Genomic DNA, 8,642 nt, shown 5'->3' with positions numbered 1-8,642 from the left:
TATATTAATTAATATTATTTAAGAAATATATAATATTAATCCTATAATATACAATATTGTATATTATTATTATTAAGAAATATATGAGTTTATATATTAACATATATAGTAGTAATATAATATACAGTACACGATAATTGTGTGATATATTAATTAATATTATTTAAGAAATATATAATACTAACCCTATAATATACAATATATATTATAAATATATAAATAATAGTTGTAAATATAATTATATTATTGTGTATTATACATTAATAGTATATTGTATAGATTATATGTCATGCATCAGTATTATATATTTCTTTCAAACATCATGCAAATATTAAATGAATAAAATAACGCGAGAAAACGATACTGTTTTCTATACACACAGTAGAACGATCAGTTTGATCTTGTCTTTTGTCCATAAAATTTACAAAATTAAGATATTTCCTAACAAGAATTAACATTTCTTTCTTTTTTTTTTTATAATAAAACGTCGAGCTTATGCACAAAAGAATGTTGCATCTGTATTTCCTAGGCCCATCGTTGCATTTGCAAACGAAAAAAAAAAAAGAAAAGAAAACGTGAGCTACAGGAGAGTTTTCAAGATACGATCCGTCCGAGTCGCCAGAATCACCCTGTATAACCACGTGTGTCTGCGCCTGCGCACAAGGCACCACCGCGTCGTTGGAAATCGAACGCATCCAGAGAAATTAAAATCGCGATTTCTTCAATCGCGGCCTGACTGCGGGAAATGTTTCCCACGGTTTTCAAGGGGGGACGTTAAATCCTGAATTTTCATCGGTTAACCGCCGCGTGGCCGCGCGAATACCATCAACGACCACTTCCTGTATATCTTTCACCGCCGCGCCATGAAATCCAAATCCAAGCCTGATGCTGGATGGAATCCGAGCGCGCGCTGCATCACGGCATTTCGTAATCGGCGGAGTCAGAATTTTCAAACGGATTGAAGCCAGCTCCGTTTTGGGAGGGGAAGGGGAAGGCTCAGTCGCCGGAACGAATCGAAAAGTATCCGCCATTTTATGAAATGGTTATTAAGGGGGTATACTTAGTGTGGAAAGAAATCGATTTTTTGTGTTTTTTTTTTTTTTGCATATTCTTAAAGGACATAGTTTTTTTTGTTTTTTTTTTTTGCATATTTTTAAAGGACATAGGTTTTTTGTTTTTTTTTCATATTCTTAAAAAATGTAGATTTTTTTGTTTTTTTTTTTGCATATTCTTAAAATACATAGTTTTTTTGTTTTTTTTTTTTTGCATATTCTTAAAGGACACAGTTTCAAAAAATAAATCTCTGTAACCTTACGTGTGAACTCCTAAAATTAACGAAGTTATGGCTGTTTGAAGGACGCGACGATCAGCGTCGTTGTTACCGCAATACTAAACTTTAAAGGCATTCTTCTGGAAACTATGTTTTTCAGAACGGTGATTCAGAATTCGTGATATCTCGAAATTTACTTGACCAATTGGCTCAAAATTTTAAGCACGCATTTAGTACATATGTGACTACAGCCCCTACCGGAATCAATAAAAAAATTTTATTTTTTATATTTTTTTTAGGCCTCCGAAATTTAACAAAAACATGCAAACATCGATAATCGAAATTTCAAAGTGTCGCCACTGTTTTAATTACTGACTTTATTCTTTTGTTTTGGTACCTCCTATAGCCAAACTTATACTAATTGAGGAACATTCACGTTTTTTTTATTTCCGACAAGCAGAATGACCGGAATCATGGACACTGTGGAGACGACTATGTTTGAGAGCGCTAATTTTAACTATTTTTGTCCTAAGAAATTTTAAAACGTCGTAGAAATACGTGCAGATAAACCTTGTCAATTTGACTGCAAAAAGTATAATAGTTTTTTCGCAAAAAATTACCCAACAAAGTTAAACAAATATTAGAATACCTCCTTAAGCTGGCAACTGATTGCGGACCATAACGAGTGACCAAACCGTACACAACAATTCGCTTTCATTTTGAACTGAATTACCGACTTTTCTTCTTTTGTTTTGGTACATCCTATAGCGAAACTTATACTAATTAAGAAACATTCACGTTTTCTTATTTTTGACAAGCAGAATGGCCGGAATCATGGACACTGTGGAGACGACCTTTCTTAAAAGCGATTACTTTTGATAGTATGCAGTGCCGCTAATTTTAACTATTTTTGTCCCAAGAAATTTCAAAACGTCGTAGAAATACGTGCAAATAAACCTTGTCAATTTGACTGCAAAAGGTATAATAGTTTCTTTGCAAAAAATTCCCCAACAAAGTTAGAGAAATACTAGAATACCCTCTTAAAGCTGGCAAACTGATTGCGGACCATAACGAGTGACCAAGTACAACAATTCGTCGCCTTCTTTTTTCAACTCGTCGGTACGATATCACTGGATAGAAATTATTGAGAAGTAATAAATTTATTATTTGTTTTGCCTGGATTATACTTCGATATAAAACTGAGGAAATATTGCAATTTTAAAATTCTCGACGTGCGTGGCACGTCATTCCAGCGTTATTAACGTGGCAATTTTTGCATGATCTAACGCTTATGACCGGCAATTTTTCATCACAGATGATTCTTTTGCACCAGTCTGTAAAAAACGTATATTACAATATTATACATATTATCGAACGTATATTACAATTCCAGATGACATTCACGTTTTAACATGAGAATTATCGATGACCGGAATATGAAATTCGCAGCAGAGAATGTTCATAACTATAATAAAGAACACAAGCTCCTACTTATGTATTTTACAGATCGTTCAAATCTATAAAAAGTACGACGAAGAGGATTAATTAAGAACAATGTGAAATTTGATGATCCTTTTTTTTTTTTTTTATAAAATTATATCAGACTAAATTATCGATTTATGTTATATTATTTATATTAGTTTATTTAAATTTTGACACTATCTAGAACTTTTATTGGTGCTGTTATGTTCCACGCTGTAATACGAAATTTAAAATACGAAAAATAGTTCTGGTGTTGAGTGAACTGTGCAACGTCTTTTTTTTTAATTACGCGCAATCATTGCATGCGTTTCTTAGAAATGCACACGAGCTGATTTCTAAGCAGCTTTCAAGCGTGCAGATACGTCTTCGTATTTACAAATATGACGCTCCGAGTTAGTTAGAATTCTGTGCATTGATTGAGTCCGTAATTGGTGTTAGGCTATCTGGAATCACAGCGAAGAGTATTTAGAATTTAATTGGAGATTATTACTGTCGTGAAGAATGTAAAATACAACATGAAATGAAGTTTTCATCCTACAGTTTTAGTACTTAATTATAAGTTATTATAATCGTTCATAATCCAACGATATCATTTGAGAATTAATACAAAGTTTAATTAATAATGAATCGATCTGATTCAATGGTAGACTTCCTTCTCTCCATTCTCGGGAGCAAATTTTTCCTTTATTGAATAATTCAGCTCTCCAAGCGATATTATTCTAGCAGTATGATAATTCAATGCGAGAAAGTCCAGAAGAGTTTTCAAATTTTTTTTTTTTTTTTTCTTATTCTCTTCTTCTAATAATTTCCTTCGCGAGCTACTTTGTGAAAATAATCTTTGGGGGAAATGAGTTTTTAAACGAAAAAACTTCGGAAAGAAACTTCCTGTTTCTGCCTTTCTACAAGTCGGAACATTACCTAATGGTCGTACGAAGCCTCTCTAAGTTGAATTTTCGTTCGTTAGGTCACTTTTACTTGAAAACTCGTTAAAACGACGCTTACACAACCTGTATATAAGTATTTTAGCTTATTCTGATATACAGAGTGTCCTAGAAAAAAAAAGTATTTACACTTTGAATGATTCTAACACTCGTGATTTTCATTTTCTTTTCCAGGCAAAATTAAATTAAGTATGTTTGCACATTTTTTTGAGGATACCCTATGTATGTATAGGTTTATATATATTTTATATTTATGATTAATATATTGTTTATATAATTATTAATATTAATATATTATTATAATATAGTATTATATAGTATTATATTATAATACTATATAATACTATATAGTATTATATTATATTATATTATATTATATTATATTATATATATTATATAATATTATATAGTAATATATTATTAATATTAATAATATATTATTAATAATATATTATTAATACATTATTGTAAAAAAATTATTACGTAATTGTATTATTAATATGAGTATACTACTATTACATAATTACATATATATTTCAGCTGTTTTCCAATAGTATACAATTTTGAAAGAGCAATTACTTCTAAGAAATAATTGCGATGATAATTTATTTTAGGAGATGCTGTGAATCTCCAGTTTGAGAAATCTAAATGGATATGAAAAAAATCATACTAACCGGGGAACATTATTTTCTTATGTAACTGTAATTATTTTTATATAAATTTGGTATTGTAATTTTTTATTTAATTTTTTTTTTAATTAAGAAATGGCAAGAAGATAATTCTTTGGTAAATGTACAATCTTCTCTTAGGAAATAATTGCAATTATAATGTATTTTAAAAGAAGTCAATTTATTAGACATTTTTAAATATAATATTATTTCAACGATCAACGTTTTCAGAGTCGATTGTCAATATTTTTCATAGTTGCACGAGTTTCGACTTATTGTCATTGTTAAATACTTTATCATTATTAAATATATCTTGAAAATATTTTATCATTATTAAATATATCTCAGAAATATTTTATCATTATTAAATATATCTTGAAAATATTTTATCATTATTAAGTATATCTTAAAAATATTTTATCATTATTAAATATATTAAAGCGAATAGACATAGTTATTTTAACGACTGAAAAATAGAACTGGCATACTATTCCTAGCATATTCGAAACGGTTGTTAGCGCAGAAACAAATTGGCGTTTCGTTCAGTTTCAACTTTAATTGCAATTAAAGCACCGAAATCGCGTCAAACTGCGATGCGTTTTCATTTAAATTCTAAATGAAGTTTAGTGCATCCATTAATTTATAATGTTTTCCACGAAAACGAAACACGTACATACGCTCTATTTCTATGGAACATGACGATCAAATTAAACCTCGTTATCTCTTTTATAAATCACCTAAATAAATCGCCCTGCATTGTAGCTGAATCGACATATGTATATGTAAATACTTTGAACATCCAACACGTATTTTATGTTAATTTTCGTGTCATTTTATGTTATCTTTTTTTCTGTTTATAAGTGCTACGATGAAATGTTATATTATATAAATTAAATTTACTTAAAAAAAAAACTATATATTAGTAAATACGACAAACATTTGATTTCTAAAAATATATTTATTTTTTTTATTTTACAATATATATATATATATATATATATATACACACATCATTTACTTTCGGAATTACTTCGAAATGCTTTGAAAAACACTTTAAAATTCTTATTACAATGGTTTGAGAAAGCAAATTTGTAGAAAAACTTGGTGATTTTCATTTGTGAATTGATTTGCAAAGAAAGACGAACACAATTAGGGTTAATTTGACTTGCACTTTCGTCGGTTTCTCTAGAAGCTTCATAACTTTAGCGAATCCTAAAAATTTTGGAAATTTACAAGGCAAAGACAAATAATAGATCAGAATGGATCATAATTGAAAATATTAATACAAGCAACATGACGTAGAACATCAAATACTATGCATACATGATTAATAAAACGAAAGAAACTTCTGAGACAGTCTAAGATTTTTGTATATTTTTCTCTCTTCGTCGAATGCATAATAAATCACTTATGTAAATCAAATCCAGGTTCATCTTATTGACTTTTTTTTAACTTTTTAGATAATCTTTTTACGTATAATAATCTGTATTGAAAATATTCCAAGTCAGTTCTACCTTGAAGTATTAGCCAATCATGGCAAATGTGCGATCGATATTCGTGCAGAATTGAGTTTGTTATGTTCCTGTCCATTTTCAATAACACGTGTGTATCTTACTTTTTTTTCTAATTTTCCGCAATAAGAATCCATTGACGCAATATGAGTCGAAGATCGTCGAAATTAAACATGGAACTGTGTCGTTTGGAATGCATATATTTGAAGGTGTATGATTGCGCGCAGATATACAGGACGCGTCAAAATATGTGGGCGCAATTCAACGCACACTTGACGAACTGTTTTTTTACTTTTTAAAATAAAAACAAATATAAACTAATATAAATAATATAAATAAAATAAATAATAATATAAATAAAAAATGTAGTATATAAATACTAATATAAAATATAATATATAATATATAAACACTAATATAAATATAAAATATAAATATAAACTAATATAAATATGAAATATAAATAAATATAAATACTAATATAAACTAATATAAATATAAAATATAAATAAATATAAATACTAATATAAACTAATATAAATATAAAATATAAATAAATATAAATACTAATATAAACTAATATAAATATAAAATATAAATAAATATAAATACTAATATAAACTAATATAANATATAAAATATAAATAAATATAAATACTAATATAAACTAATTTAAATATAAAATATAAATAAATATAAATACTAATATAAACTAATTTAAATATAAAATATAAATAAATATAAATACTAATATAAACTAATTTAAATATAAAATATAAATAAATATAAATACTAATATAAACTAATTTAAATATAAAATATAAATAAATATAAATACTAATATAAACTAATTTAAATATAAAATATAAATAAATATAAATACTAATATAAATATAAATATAAAATAAAAGTACTAGTATGAATATAAATATAAAATATAAACATATACCCGATATGATCTTGTTTCAACAATTCTTTTGACAAATTGAGTTCTTTATTTAATTGTTTATAAATACTGGCTGTAAGCAGTTAAATAATCCGGACAGTATTAGACAACTCTTTATCGAGTCAGAATTTCGATGACAGAAATTGTTTTTTAATTTTTGTGAAAGAAAATTCAGTACATATTGATACAATATAAATTCTATCTCAAAACCAAAACTGTATCAGGAATTATAAGCTTCCGGGTTTGTATAAGCTTTTCTCTGATTTTAGTGTACTGAATTCACCAGTGAGATTATGCCCACATATTTTGATACACCCTGTATAGTGCTGTTTCTCTTGTTCTTTAGATCGTTTGGGGAAAACCAACGATAGAGAAAAACTTGTGTCTCATTCATATTCAACAGTTTTCAACAATCGATTAGGAAGTAGGCTAATAACATATTCATGTATTCTCTTTCGACTCTTGTTCAAAGAGTTTCTCTCTTTTTTTCCCTTTGATTGTCAAAAATTGTTTTCTTACTTTATTGCTTACTTCATTGCTTGAATTTTAGATCAGGTTGAATCACAAATTGAGTTTTCTAACTTTTGGACGAGGACTGTCTTGACTGTGAAAGAATTATAACATTATCTTTCTGTTTGATAAAAACCAAAAGGCGTTTAAGACATTTTTAGAATATTTCAAGACGAAAGTAAAGGACTTGAAAAACAAATTAAGTTATATTGAAACTTATATTTAAATTGAATTATATTAAAATTTATTGATTTTTTTTTAACGGATGTTTCTACTGTGTGCTTACTGACAAGAAATTACTTGTGACATTTCTTGATTTTAGTTAGTCAGTTGTTAGCAGATTAAAAAATTGTATCTATTGATTTGAAAATTATACGAATATATTAATAAAACATAATCCTGAATAGAAACGTTAATTTCTATTATATATAAATATAATAAATAATTTGGTGATATAATAATTTAATTTTATTCATATAATAATATAATTAAATGATATAATTGATAAAATATAATATAATATAATATAATATAATATATAATCATATTAATAATGTATAATATGCGATATAATGATGCGATAATAAAATTAAAAAAAAATTTGATTTATGTAGAATAATAACGTAGTTATGAAATACAAAAATTGAAAATAGTATAATCAACAAACCGTAATCAATTCAGTATATACTTCAAAATGGGACAATTTGAAAGTGGGACGACGACTGTATCTATTACAAGTATATTTGAAAGTAGAATAATTCTATCGATTCCTAAAATTCATCTTCTTTCTAAAGAATGTGTAAAAAATTCCGAATATTCATTTTCTTATCATGCCAATTAATATTATTATTAATATATTTAAATATTACAATATTTAATGTATCCATTTAATTTATGATAATAGTACAAACATTTTAATTCCTTTAAATTTCATAAAATTATGGAATGTCCATAATAACAGACGCAACGATAAAAAAAAAAAATATTAAGACGAATTTTTGGAATCTTTTTCTCATGATTTTAACGGCGAATAATTAATAATATGAAACACCTGTTTGTTTAATAAACGTTTAATCAATTTCTCTTGTATTCTATAAAATTCATCAAAATGATGTCTTTGTTATTTAGAATATTTCATCTGCAATCTTTTTCAATGAACTTACTCTAATATTTCGTTACCTTTATTTTTACGAAAGGTAGAGTGTTCGCGAAGGATAAAACGTCGTGTGATTTTTTTTTTTTTTGGCTGATTCGTTTGGCTGAGGAATCTCTTCTTCGACCTTAGCTCGCTAACGGAATCGATCGGTAAAAATT

The sequence above is a fragment of the Frieseomelitta varia genome, unplaced genomic scaffold (genome assembly GCF_011392965.1).
Source record: "Frieseomelitta varia isolate USP_RPSP 00005682 unplaced genomic scaffold, Fvar_1.2 scaffold_400, whole genome shotgun sequence".
In the NCBI taxonomy this organism is placed as follows: domain Eukaryota; kingdom Metazoa; phylum Arthropoda; class Insecta; order Hymenoptera; family Apidae; genus Frieseomelitta; species Frieseomelitta varia.
Note: the sequence above shows the minus strand (reverse complement) of the source record.